The sequence below is a fragment of the Capricornis sumatraensis genome, chromosome 7, assembly GCF_032405125.1.
Source record: "Capricornis sumatraensis isolate serow.1 chromosome 7, serow.2, whole genome shotgun sequence".
Classification (NCBI taxonomy): domain Eukaryota; kingdom Metazoa; phylum Chordata; class Mammalia; order Artiodactyla; family Bovidae; genus Capricornis; species Capricornis sumatraensis.
The window spans coordinates 87,617,710-87,633,060 of NC_091075.1; the positions used below are offsets into that span (position 1 = coordinate 87,617,710).

At 38.7% G+C, this 15,351-nt stretch overlaps 1 pseudogene; it reads right to left on the reverse strand.

Annotated features, from left to right (window-relative positions):
* LOC138081845 (UDP-glucuronosyltransferase 2A1-like) overlaps nt 1–15,351 on the reverse strand; it is a 58,727-nt pseudogene that overhangs the window by 33,133 nt on the left and 10,243 nt on the right.

Here is a 15,351-nt window from a genome sequence, read left to right on the forward strand (position 1 = left end):
GAATGCCAATTACTCTCGTGCATAAAAATACAATTGAATAGAGAGGGTCATGAACATAAATTTCTTCCTTATTCCTTTATATTTTGAGAGTAGCTCCTTCCCTGATAAGCTCCAAGACAGGACGGTTGTATTCCACAGCTTCAGATAGCCCCTGCTTTCTTGGAGTCGACTCTGTACTTCAATTCCCAAATGGGACAATACGAAATATTTTTCACTTTCATCTTATTCTTTAGTTTAATTTGTGATTATGATCAAGATAGCATAGTACTTTATCAAGTAGAATTTTATTCTAAGCAGAGCTGCAGTTCTCTGTGCCTAACCGGATGAAGATCCAGTGGAGGAAAATCTGATGAGACAGGATAAAGGGTTTTTTTTTTTTTTTTTTTTTCACTATAGTAGCCTAAAATGCTGACTCTTTTATTTCACACGTATTGGCTCCAAGGAGTGAGGCACATCCCAGACAGGAAAGTAGGCATGGCTGGAGCAGATCATCACTAGTGCCATGAGCAAAGTACCTGGGGGCGCTGACAGACAGAGGGACTTGCATGTCCTCTAAATTCATCCTGCTCTGCCCTGAATGACCGGCAGGTGGCGCAGAAACCCTCATTTCTTCTGTGTGAGTAACCCCACTTACATATACTTGTAGCTGGTCTTACTTTCTGTGATAGTTGAGAAAATGAAAGTGACAGTGAAGTCACTCAATCGTGTCTGACTCTTTGGGACCCCGTGGACAGAGTAGCCTACCAGGCTTCTCCGTCCATGGGATTTTCCAGGCAAGAGTACTGGAGTGGGCTGCCATTTCCTTCTCCAGGGGATCTTCCCAACCCAGGGATGGAACCTGGGTCTCCTGCATTGCAGACAGACGCTTCACGGTCTGAGCCATTTAGTTTGAGAGAACTAAAAGTTGAAGAGGAGCATATCAAAACAAAAGAGGTAGTTTGCAAACATTGAGATTAAATTTAAAAAAATAAAATAAAATAAATAAATAAAACATTGAGATTAAGTAAAACTATTTGTCTTTTCTTTTTTTGAAGGGCTTTCGAGAGTGGCATTGTAAGTGAAAAATAGAAAATACACAGGATGAGTTTAGACAGAAGGTGAGTGTTAAAAGGCATTAAAACAAACATGATTACTACTTGTCATGAGGGCATCTGAACTCTTAAGTTTCAAATGTAATGTTTTCCAAAAATATAATTAGCTTTAAATTTTTATTGTCTGCTTTTTGACTGATTTGCTGTGTTTTCCCTTTCCCTCACTTCCTTCCTTCTTTTTCTCTCCTGTTTTTTCTCTCTCTCTCTTCCTGTCTCTCTCTTTTTTTAAGATGTTTGAATCATTTATTGAATCTGTGCTTCTTAAATCACTAGAGGTAAAGCTTATTTTAATAAGTCTGTTTATGGGGACTTAAGCTGTTAAAACAATTCTCTTGTTAGTTTTCTTAAATAATACTATTCTAGTCCATTTCAATGTTGTACAGATACTGTCAGTTTGGTTTTTAAAGGGGGATGAGATAGAGGATTTGCTTATACTCTATTATTTGATGAAGCATCTTGTTAGTAAGAGGGTAACAAGCAGGAAGGCCAGAGGTCTCTAAACGGAGGAAATAGTCTACAAGTGTCAGACATATTTTATCTCTCTCTTAAGTGGCAGGACTGACTTTCCGGTGGGTCAGACGGTAAAAGTGTCTGCCTACAAAGCAGAAGACCCAGGTTCAATCCCTGGGTCAGGAAGATCCCCTGGAGAAGGAAATGGCAACCCACTCCAGTATTCTTGCCTGGAAATTCCCATGGACAGAGGAGCCTTGGGGCTACAGTCCCGAAGAGTCGGACACGACTGAGTGACTTCACTTTCACTTTAAGTGGCAGGAGGAAACATACAAGTGTTAGATTTTTCCCACTTCTCCATACAAATTTAAAAAGAGATTTCTTTTAAAATTCTGTGTTGCCATAATGACACCTGGCTCCACTTGAACTTAACTTTTCTCAAACCTTGAGCTAACCAATGCGTTTTTCTTAATCATTGTTTGGAAATGTTTGTCTTAAGCTATATTAACGAACTATGTATTTACCCTAGACTCTTGTCTTCAAGTCTAAGACTTGAAGTTCGCCTAAGACTCAGAACAAACTTGACAAACCAGTATGTTTTACTCATACATTGTTCTCCTAATCTATGTTAATGGAACTCTATATTTACTTGGAAACCTGCCTTTCTTCAAGATTCATGTCAATCGTTTTATGACCCCGGATGACTCACCTGATGCCAATGTTATCACAAAAAGCATGGTCTGGGTGAGGGGACTAGTGCCAGTCTCTGAGTTTTGAGACGTTGCCTTACTCTAATTAGCAGACTGCTAGTAGCTGGTAGGCTGCAGTCCATGGGATCGCTAAGTGTCGTACATGACTGAGCGGCTTCACTTTGACTTTTCACTTTCATGCACTGGAGAAGGAAATGGCAACCCACTCCAGTGTTCTTGCCTGGAGAATCCCAGGGATGGGGGAGCCTGGTGGGCTGCTGTCTATGGGGTCACACAGAGTCGGACACGACTGAAGCGACTTAGCAGCAGCAGCAGCAATAGCTGTATAACATCTGGCTAAAGACTAGCAGGGTGGCACTCTTTCTGCCCTCTTCTGATGTCTATGTCAGAAGTTTTCTCTATTTCTTTTATACTTTAATAAAACTTTATTACACAAAAGCTCTGAGCGATTAAGCCTCGTCCCTGGCCCTGGATTGAATTCTTCTCCAGAGGCCAAGAATCCTGACATCTTCCGTGGTTCAGCAACAACTTTTCATTAGGATGCTAATTTTTTGTTACATAATTTTTTTCTTTTTGAAACTGTGCATGAAGAATTTCAGATTAAATACTAATAGGTAGCAAACTTTTTAATAGAACAGCTAAAATTAAAAATAAAGAGTTTTAACAGGCCTAATTAGTACAATTATAGAGTTTTATGTATTTAGTATAAAAATATAAAGATAGGGTATTTCATGAATGGGAATATATGAAGAGTAGAAATTTAGAATAAACAAAGTTAATTGAATGCAATAAAAAAGAAAATATACACTGTTTGACATTAGCATTAGGATTTTTAATTGTTCTAACTATAGAAAATTCAATTTAGAAAGATTCAGTCATTTCAGTTCAGTCGCTCAGTCATGTCTGACTCTGCAACCCCATGAATTGCAGCACGCCAGGCCTCCCTGTCCATCACCAACTCCCAGAGTTCACTCAGATTCATGTCCATCGAGTCAGTGATGCCATCCAGCCATCTCATCCTCTGTCGTCCCCTTCTCCTCCTGCCCCCAATCCCTCCCAGCATCAGAGTCTTTTCCAATGAGTCAACTCTTCTCATGAGGTGGCCAAAGTACTGGACTTTCAGCTTCAGCATCATTCCCTCCAAAGAAATCCCAGGGCTGATCTCCTTCAGAATGGATTGGTTGGAAGATTAGGCTTCTATTTCTAAACCAACTACACTTTAAGTCTTAATAAAGCCTAGAGACATAAAGAATATTCTTGAGTGTGATTCCCCTCTAGGTGTTACCTCTCTTTTCCTGGACCTTGGAGCTGACACCTCTGAGAACTTTTGGAAAGAATCAGTACAAGTCATAAGATTTCAAACAATAAAAAGTTACTAGAATCTTAACATTTTCATCTCTCCTTCAGTGAAAATCAGTGATTTCCTAAAAAGATGTATTTTCATAGTAATGTGAAGACTCAGAAGGCAAATGGTAAAATGCGCCCCATATACATTTGAATGTTTTGAGACATTTTTACTTAAAGGTGGTACTAGTTCCGCACAGTAAAGGATGAGTTACAACTTTCATCTGAAAAGAGTACTATTAGCTACACATTCTCTCCAGTTTGCAAAGTGGCTTCTCACCAGGATTGGAGTTTGAACTAACCTTCTCTAGAATCTGGGCGAGCGCTCAGGCAATGCAAATGGCCTTTTCTTCTGTGAAGCATGTGACCACTGACCCCAGAGGAAACATCACAATACTATATTCGCCTGAACTTCGAGCAAATTCTTCCATTTCCTGCAGGGATAAATTTCTCTGTTACACAAGTGCAGGATCCTAGTGGGAAGAGGCTCTCCCACACCTCCAGATAGGCAGACTTGAGAGATTCATGAGAGACACTGTTAGACTGATTCTGTCTCCTGCCACCTAGAGCCATCTAGTCTGCTTAAGAGGAAATGAGTTTCTGAAAATGATGGCTTAAGTATATAATGAGTGATTACACCTAAAAACATGAAACCAAACCATTATCCAAAATGAATAAGTGATAAAAACCAGATGTTCTCATGGTGTGTGTGTTAGTCATTCAGTTGTGTCTAATTCTTGCAAGCTCATGGACTGTAGCCTGTCAAACTCCTTTGTCCATAGAATTCTCCAGGCAAGAATACTGGAGTGGGTTGCCACTCCCTTCTCCAGGGGATCTTCCTGACCCAGCGATCGAACCCAGGTCTTCTGCATTGCAGGCAGATTCTTTATTGTTCAAGCCACCCGCCTCTCAAAATTAATTTTATGAACCAACAGACCTGTTCGCAAATTTGTAAAGATATTCCTTATAAGGAAGCCCAAGAAGAGTTTCAAACTAGACTTTTAAAATTTGTAGCATACCAGTTTATAGGCAATATATTTTAAGTAACTTGATCTAACTTCTATTAGTTCAGGACACTTTACTAACATTTATTGCTTCACTTATTAATAAGGCTAAAAATGATCTTTTAAGAAATGGAATATATGTGAATGTCACCCTCTAGAGATGTGTTATCTCTCTGTAACTATTTGTAGTCACCCTGCAATTAATGATGTTTCTTAATTTAAAGCTAGTAAAATTACTGGGGGAAGGACAGTGCCATAAACAAATGTAGACTGCTATTTTTAGCTTAGCTAATGTCAAGAGAATATCTGGTATCCTATGAATTGGTGTTTACCATTTTGATTCATCTCCTTAAACAGTGGTGGAAAAAAAAATTATACACACACACAGATATATTAAGACTTACACACTTATACCATGTTTCATTAGGAGTCTTGATTTAACTCGCAGTGCTTTTCTATTCGACCCAGTGTTTAGTGACTGGCATAATTTTTTCATCAGAGACATAAGCCATGATTGGTATTCATATTATGCAAGTATCTATATTAATAATTGGGTTTGGGATAGAATAATTTCCCCCTCTTATGAAACATGTCTGAAATTGCATGTGAAAAGTTGGGGGTGGAGGGATAAATGTAATAGCGTGGCATGGTGTTATCTGGTGAGCCATGGAATACATCGTGTCTCTTTCTGTTCCTTCAACTATTTTAGATAATGTATTATTATCTCCAGTAATAACACTCAATAGAGCTTGTCTTCAGCTATAACTTGATTGGTATGAAAACATATTCAGAATCCTGAAGTGAAATTTGTCGACTAAAAAAAGATGTACAACTTAAGAGTTGTGAGTTAAGTTTTATTTGGGGCAAAATGAGGACTGCAGCCCAGGAGGCAGCATCTCAGATAGCTCTGAGGGACTGCTCCAACGCGGCAGTGGGGGGAAGTCAATATATAAGGTTTTGGTGAAGGGGGAGTTCAATGTCATGAAGCACTCAATTTACAAAAGGTTTTTGTTAGTCATAAGGGTCTGATGTCACCATGAAGGGATTTAGTGCTTCTCTAGCTATGAGGAGATGTAAGGATTGAGATCATAAAATCTGTTCCTAAAAACATCCAACTATCTAAAGACCTGTCCTACTAGAGTCCCTGGAGCGCAGAGTGCCTCACTCTACCCTGAACTCCCTCAGGGCTTGTTGAAGGTAAACAGCTATAGCAGCATGGGCTTCAATCTCAGTAGAGGCAGATGGCAACTGCCTTGTTGTTCAGTCATTGGCAATGCTCTTGGTAAGTGCCGATTTGTAGTTAACGAATTTCATTAAAAAAAAAATTTAATGTCATATTTTATATTGCAATATAGCAGACCAAAAATATTGTTATATTTTCAGGTGGGCAAAAAGGGACTCAGCCACACACAGATATATGCATCTGTTCTCCTCCAAATGAAGTGAAAATTTAAATTTCAGTATCAATATTACCCTTAACAGAAATCAGGAACTCTCTCGGGAATATCTCTTCACCTGCTATCTCCTACAGAGATTATGCTCAGTTACCTGTGCTGTGCTGTGCTTGGTTGTTCACTCACATGAGCAACTTTGTGACCCCATGGACTGCAGCCCACCAGTCTCCTCTGTCCATGAGGATTCTCTATGCAATAATACTGGAGTGGGTTGCCATGTCCTCCTCCAGGGAATTTTCCCAACTCAGGGATTGAACCCAGGTCCCCCACATTGCAGGCAGATTCTTTAGCATCTGAGCCACCAGGGAAGCTCAGGAATACTGGAGCTTATCTCTGCTCTGGGGAATATTCCAGACCCAGGAATTGAACTGGGGTTTCCCATATCATGGGCAAATTCTTTACCAGATCATTTACCTACACCCAGGTTAATGAATAACTGTCTCCTCACTGCCTATTGACATAGTACAATATTCTTTCTATGTTTACCTCTTATTTCCTTTTACTTCTAAATATTGTTTCCTTCCAGTATTTCTGGCAGCTCATATTTATTCTTTAATAACATTGAAATATGGATATATGATTTTCTTTTTCACTCCAAAATACCCAGATATTATGGTCATAAAGAACCAATTCAACATTTAGATTTCTCAGTTTTATGTTTTCTAATTTATGTTGATGACTCCTGATTTATTTCTTATGCTCTCTGATGAGACTGAAACTTTGTATTAACCAGACAGTTTCTAGAAATCTTCACTAGAAAATTCTTTTCACTTCTTAAAATGAATTTGAAATTGAACTCATAGTCATATCAGAAAACTTTTCAACTCTTTCCTGGCTGAGTAAAGTCCATTGCTCTCCAAGAAGCCCTGTCTGATTTCATGTCTTCCAGCAACACTTAACTTCTTCTTACTGACCAAAGTCTGTAGTACGAGTCTGCTCAAGACTCACTGAAGCAACTTATCACTCAGCTGATCATAATAAATACCCTTATTCATAAGTCCATCATGCTTGTTAGGAAGACTACAGCAGGCTCCTTAGTGATTTCCAAGGTTCTTTCAACCCAATATTTGCAAATATATGAACACACTTATATTTTTTAACATGTCACTTGGAAGACTTCATTCTTTTGCTTAAATATCAATGTAAGGGGGGGGGGAAGGTAACAACATTCATATGAGACCCCAATGGTTTTGAAAATATATTTGGAGTAGTAAACTGAAGACATTAAGCAGCATATCTCTGTTATTGAAACCTAAACTTTAAAGAACAGTAAAGATTTTATCATGAAAGACTCACAAAAAAATCCCTTTACTGTAATAGACTTACCTTAGGTAATGGTTTGGCAGATATACAATACAAACCTACAAACTCAAAATTCAGTAAGTATGGGCAAGGAAATTCAAAATCCCAGTAGGTCCTGATAAGCCAAATTCTGCTTTTCCCATGGTCTCACAAAGCATAGTGGGTCTTCCTGGAGAAAATAAAGTTTTCTCCAAGTTATTAGTGTACATACTTGCTGGGGGGAAATTGCAGCATTGATTTTCTGATATGCTACAGGGGAAAACAATAAATGTGTTTTCTCTAGATTTCTTATCACATCTAGATGTTAAAAGGAAAGGAAATGCAAAGGAATAAGGAAGAAGGGATTCAGGGAGGGAAGGAACAAAGGAAAAAGATAGAAGATGAGGATGGGAGGTGGGAAGGAGGCAGAAAGAATGTTTGGGTAGTGAAAGAACAGTAATGTGTAAAATAAAAATAAATTCAACAAAATCAAATAAAAATGCAATTCTTTGACAAAAATAAGTTCTTTCAGGAAATAAATTCAATCAAAAATTTTAAACACTACTCCAAGTACCGGTGGATTTAATACTCATTGTTTCTCCCCAATTAAATGCAGATGACAGAGTAGTTCTAGCTTATTAACACCAAGTCAACTCTCAGTGGTTTTCTCATTTCCATTCAGCCTCTATTTCTACTTTTCCGCTTGTTTCCGCTTCCACTGCTGCTTGTTCACTTTCACTGTTGAAGAATCTCACAAATATCAGTTTACCTTAACTTGCTGAGTCAAATATCATCACTTCATTGATGTTCAATTGTTTTCTCAGTAGGAAATCACTGAGTAACTTATACCTAATACAATCATCTCTGGCATGTAGAGCACACATGTATGCATTATTAATATCACACACTTATTTGAGTGTTATCTCTCAATGATGTTTTTGAAAGAGACAGATTCCAAGTATTAATTTTAGAAAATTATGGAGAAAAAAACATGTATTTGCAAGTATCCAGTCAATCACTTATATACAAGGAAAACTTGTTTTACATCTAAGTAAAGAAAATTGAATGCTCCTTTCTTGAGGCTTTTATTCAAAATTGGTGATCAAATATTCCCTAGGATGGATAACCTGTTTTTAGAATTGTTACTACTTTGTAGTGTTTGGGTATATGTCTGAAGTAACATAGGCAATGATTTAATTTGATAGTAAAGAGGCAATTTCCAAGGATATTGAGCTTGAAAATGTCAGAGATTAGATGAGAGCACTGCCTTAGTTTTCTTACCTATATGTTTATGTTCTTCTCATGTCTTGTTCCATTTGTGTGACATCCTGCTTTGATTACTAAGTCCTTAGGTAAAGTTATTGATTAAAACTGCAGGCCACATTTTAAGAAAGACCAAGCTTAAAGTGTTCACTAGAATTTTCTATTTGAAGTAGTTATGCACAGTGTGAAATGCAAAGTCAATCGAATGTGAAAAGAACAAAATTGTGCAAAAGTGTGCAAAATTTGTTATATAATTTCCTAAGACATTCTAAATGTCATACTGAGGACTGGTAAAAAAAAAATTATAGAATTAAAATTTACTGCTAATCTTTTTCCTAGAATTATATTACACAAAATGAGTTATGAACACAGTGGAGAATTATATAAATAATTGATTAATGGGTACTAAGACCTTCCCAGGTGGTGTTAGTGGTAAAGAACCCATCTACCAATGCAAGAGATGTAAGAGACATGGGTTCAATTCCTAGGTTGGGAAGATTCTCCTGGAGTAGGACATGGCTACCCACTCCAGTATTCTTGCCTGGAAAATCCCATGGACAGAGGAGACTGGGAGGCTACAGTCCATGGAGTTACAAAAGAATCGGACAGCATTTAGTAACTAAACAAGAACAACAATTCCCATAAAATGTGTTAGAAATTATTCCCTCAACTTCTGTCCTTTAAAAAGAGACACGTGCACCCCAATGTTCATCGCAGCACTGTTTATAATAGCCAGGACATGGAAGCAACCTAGATGTCCATCAGCAGATGAATGGATAAGAAAGCTGTGGTACATATACACAATGGAGTATTACTCAGCCATTAAAAAGAATACATTTGAATCCGTTCTAATGATGTGGATGAAACTGGAGCTGATTATACACAGTGAAGTAAGCCAGAAAGAAAAACACCAATACAGTGTACTAACACATATATATGGAATTTAGAAAGATGGTAATGATAACCTTCTATGAGAGACAGCAAAAGAGACACAGATGTATAGAACAGCCTTTTGGGCTCTGTGGGAGAGGGAGAGGGTGGGATGATTTGGGAGAATGGCAATGAAACATGTATACTGTCATGTAAGAAATTAATCGCCAGTCTAGGTTCGATACAGGATTCAGGACGCTTGGGGCTGGTGCACTGGGATGACCCAGAGAGATGATAAAGGGGGTGGGGGGGGCGGTTTGGGAGGGGGGTTCAGGATTGGGAACTCATGTACACCCGTGGTGGATTCATGTCAATGTATGGCAAAACCAATACAGTACTGTAAAGTAAAAAAAAAAATTTATATATATATATATATATATATATATATATATATAAATAACTTGCATTTAGCTCTTCCTTGGAAATAAAATAATATAAAAATGACTGTATAGAATTAGTATAATTTCATTCTTGAATTCATTTTTGTTACAATGTATTTATCTCTTTTTTGGTTTTGCATGTCTTTGCTTACAAAGTGATCTATTCTTACATACTGTCTACTTTATCCATTAGAACCCTTAGCATATTACTCAGAGTTGTGTAATCCTTGCTTTGATAATTACAACATTCTTGGCATTTCTGGGTCTGATGATTGCACTGTCTACTCAAAATGTGTTTTTGCCTTTTGATGTGCCTTGTAATTTTTTTCTTGATACCCAGACATGATGTACTGGGTAGAATTGTAAATGGATTTTTTAAAATGTGGTGGTAAATTGGGGAGAGAAGCATCCTAGAGTCTAGGATTAGTCTCAGTATTAGTCTAAGTCTCTGGACTCTTCACAACTATTTCTCATTTTTTTTTTCCACTTTATATGGAGCAAGATAGTCTAGAGTTAAAATATCCCTTTTCCATGTAGTAGTCTAGAGGGACCTAGAGTATGGTGTTTTTCTTGCCCCAGGTCAGTTAGGCTCTGATAATTCTCCCAGCGCGTTGTGCACCCATTAACTAATTTACTCTGAGGACAGACCTTGTTGGTAAGAACAGTGTTCTGGCTTGTTTCAGAATGCTTCCTTTCTGCCTCCCCTCACTGAAAGGAAGAGATTTTTTTCTGATATTTAATATGGAAATTGCTTGAGTTCCTGGAAGTAAAACTTACTATATTTTGGGGACCCCCATAGGACTGGATCCCAATGGATTTTTTTCTCTCAGAATTATCCGCAGTGAATCTCCAGCAATTCATCAGTTACATTTCAGGTGTTCCTACCCAGGCACTGGTTCCTGTGGTGATTTCCCATCCTGAGTTTTTGCTCTTGAGTGTCTGTTTAGATAATCTGAAGTTCTCTATTTATTTCAAAAGAATATACAGATTTGTTATTAGAATAAATGTGACAGTCTGTCATTTCAATGAATACAAAAAAAGATAAAATGACAACTGCAATTTTTGTGTATGAATAAAAGAAAATATAACTAAAATGTATACTTTGACTTATAATTCCTGAATAGTTATGAAAAAGATATGCAAACTTTATATAATTAGAATTATAATGTCTTACCATTATAGTAAAATAAAGAGCTATCACATTCATTGGTAGGAAATCAAAAATCATAAAGATGACCATTCTTTTCAAATCAGTATACAGATTCCTTGTAATTTACTAAAATTTCAAAACCCCAAGCTTCATGAAATTTGATGATTTTTGTAGAATTTTGTTTTTAATTTTTAAAATCCATAATAAAAGAGCAGAAAGCTAAGAATAATCAAGGTACTCCAGAAGAAATACAAGGGAAGGGAGTATTACCCTTCCAAATATTTTGAGCAGGATGATCAAATAAGATGTGTCTCATGTACTCTCCCCAGCAATGATTTGGTGTTTATTCACAGACCTATATGTCTTTGTGGGAGCTCTGGGATCCAGATAGGAGATTTGGAAATAGTGAAATCTGGGTGCACTCCAAAACAGAAAATGACTTTTGAGAAGGGAAGTTTGCACAAGGTTACAGACCCAGAGAGTGTGTTCCTGGCTGCAGACATGGCAAAAAGCTTTGTATCTCTGAGAACTCAGTGACAGGCTGTTTCTTTTTGATTGGTATCACCCACACCATATGCCAAAGCACACAAGAAGAGTCATTCCCACTTCCACGCTGGGTAGTAAATATCCAGACCTCAGTACCAGCTGTGGACCTTGAAGTGGCTCATGAACTGGCAAAAGCCCCTGTATGAAAATTTACTCAATTTCAGGAATAACCAAGGAAATCTAAATAAAACCTAAGATACCATTTCAGACCCATCTAACTAACAAAACTTAAAAAAAAATCATTTCTTGGGGGCATTACAGAATTAGAACATGGAGACAATGGTTGAACTTTGTAAACATAGTAAGTATCACGGTTCGTGGGGAAATTTTATGGTATGTCAATTATTTCTCAAGATGACTGTTACTAAAACTCATTCAATAATATGCTAAAAGTAATGATGTGGCATTTTGTTGACCATGATAGCTACTCTATCTTTTCTACAGGATTCCTGCCCACAGTAATAGATATAATGGTCATCTGAGTTAAATTCACACATTCAAGTTCATTTTAGTTCGCTGATTCCTAGAATGTCAACATTCACTCTTGCCATCTTCTGTTTGACCACTTCCAATTTGCCTTGATTCATGGACCTGACATTCCAGGTTCCTATGCAATATTGCTCTTTACACCATTGGACCTTGCTTCTATCACCAGTCACATCCACAACTGGGTATTGTTTTTGCTTTGGCTCCATCTTTTCATTCTTTCTGGAGTTATGTCTCCACTGATCTCCAGTAGCATATTGGGCACTTAACAACCTGAGGAGTTCCTCTTTTGGTATCATTTTGCCTTTTCATACTGTTCATAGGGTTCTCAAGGCAAGAATACTGAAGTGGTTTGCCATTCCCTTCTACAGTGGACCACATTCTGTTAGACCTCTCCACCATGACCCATCCGTCTTGGGTGGCCCCACACGGCATGGCTTAGTTTCATTGAGTTAAACAAGGCTGTGGTCTGTGTGATCAGATTGGCTAGTTTTCTGTGATAATGGTTTCAGTGTGTCTCCCCTCTGAACCCTCTCACAACACCTACCGTCTTACTTGAGTTTCTCTTATCTCGGATGTGGGGTATCTCTTCATGGCTGCTCCAGCAAAGTGCAGCCGCTGCTCCTTACCTTGGATGAGTCGCCCCTCCTGACATTGAACATGGAGAGGCTCCTCTCAGCCCTCCTGCGCCCGCGCAGCCAATCCTTGCACGTGGGGTTGCTCCTCTCAGCCGCTGCTCATAACCTCAGCCATGGGGTAGCTCCACTTGGCCACTCCTGTGCCGTCGCAGCATGGCGCTCCAGTCACCGCCCTGACTTTGGCTGTGGGGTAGCTCCTCTCAGCCATGTTTCCTGTATGGTCTGACACAGCCATCACGTTTTCTGTAATGTCCATAGCAGCCACCGGATGATCTCTGTTCGTTTCCAAGGCAAACCATTTAATATCATGGTAATCCAAGCCTATGCCCCAACCAGTAACACTGAAGAAGCTGAAGGTGAACAGTTCTATGAAGACCTACAAGCCCTTTTAGAACTAACACCCTAAAAAGATGTCCCTTTCATTATAAGAGACTGGAATGCAAAAGTAGGAAGTCAAGAAACACCTGGAGTAACAGGCAAATTTAGCCTTGGAGTACGGAATGAAGCAGGGCAAAGGCTAATAGAGCTTTGCCAACAGAACACACTGGTCATAGCAAACACCCTCTTCCAACAACACAAGAGAAGACTCTACATATGGACATCACCAGATGGTCAACACTGAAATCAGATTGATTATATTCTTTGCAGCCAGAGATGGAGAAGCTCTATAGAGTCAGCAAAAACAAGACCAGGAGCTGACTGTGGCTCAGATCATGAACTCCTTATTGCCAAATTCAGACTTAAATTGAAGAAAGTAGGGAAAACCGCTAGACCATTCAGGTATGACCTAAATTAAATCCTTTATGATTTTACAGAGGACGTGAGAAATAGATTTAAGGGACTAGATCTGATAGACAGAGTGCCTGATGAACTATGGAATGAGGTTCATGACATTGTACAGGAGACAGGGATCAAGACCATCCCCATGAAAAAGAAATGCAAAAAAGCAAAATGGCTGTCTGAGGAGGGTTTACAAACAGCTGTAAACAGCAAAGAAACAAAAAGCTAAGGATAAAAGGAAAGATATAAGCATCTGAAAGCAGAGTTCCAAAGAATAGCAAGGGGGAGATAAGAAAGCCTTCCTCAGCAATCAATGCAAAGAAATAGAGGAAAACAACAAAATGGGAAAGACTAGAGATTTCTTCAAGAAAATTAAAGATACCAAGGGAACATTTCATGCAAAGATGGGCTCAATAAAGGACAGAAGTGGTATGGACCAAACAGAAGCAGAAGATATTAAGAAGAGGTGGCAAGAATACACAGAAGAACTGTACAAAAAAATCTCCATAACCCAGATAATCACGATGGTATGCTCACTCACCTAGAGCCAGACATCTTGGAATGTGAAGTCAAGTGGGCCTTAGAAAGCATCACTATGAACAAAGCTAGTGGAGGTGATGGAATTCCAGTTGAGCTGTTTCAAATCCTGAAAGATGATGCTGTGAAAGTGCTGCACTGAATATGCCAGCAAATTTGGAAAACTCAGCAGTGGCCACAGGACCAGAAAAGGTCAGTTTTCATCCAGTCCCAAAGAAAATCAATGCCAAAGAATGCTCAGACCTCCGCACAATTGCACTCATTCACCTGCTAGTAAAGTAATGCTCAAAATTCTCCAAGCCAGGCTACAGCAATATGTGAAACCATGAACTTCCAGATGTTTAAGCTGGTTTTAGAAAAGGCAGAGAACCAGAGATTAAATTGCCAACATCCACTGGATCATGGAAAAAGCAAGAGAGTTCCAGGAAAACATCTATTTCTGCTTCATTGACTATGCCAAAGCCTTTGACTGTGTGGATCACAATAAACTGTGTAAAATTCTTCAAGAGATGGGAATACCAGACCACCTGACCTGCCTCTTGAGAAACCTATATGCAGGTCAGGAAGCAACAGTTAGAACTGGACATGGAACAACAGACTGGTTCCAAATAGGAAAAGGAGTACATCAAGGCTGTATACTGTCACCCTGCTTATTTAACTTCTATGCAGAGTACATCATGAGAAATGCTGGACTGGATGAAGCACAAGCTGGAATCAAGATTGCCAGGAGAAATATCAATAACCTCAGATATGCAGATGACACCAACCTTATGGCAAAAAGTGAAGAGGAACTAAAAAGCCTTTTGATGAAAGTGAAAGAGGAGAGTGAAAGAGGAGAGTTAAAAAGTTGGCTTAAAGCTGAACATACAGAAAACTAAGATCATAGTATCTGGTCCCATCACTTCTTGGGAAATAGATAGGGAAACAATGGAAACGGTGTCAGACTTTTTTTTTTTTTTTTGGGGGGGGGACTCCAAAATCACCACAGATGGAGATTGCAGCCATGAAATTAAAAGATGCTTCTCCTTGGAAGGAAAGTTATGACCAACCTAGACAGCATATTAAAAGGCAGAGACATTACTTTGCCAACAAAGGTCCATCTAGTCAAGGCTATGGTTTTTCCAGAGGTCATGTATGGATGTGAGAGCTGGACTGTGAAGAAAGCTGAGCACCAAAGAATTGATGCTTTTGAACTGTGGTATTGGAGAAGACTCTTGAGAGTCCCTTGGACTGCAAGGAGATCCAACTAGTCCATCCTAAAGATGATCAGTCCTGGGTGTTCATTGGCAGGACTGATGCTGAAGCTG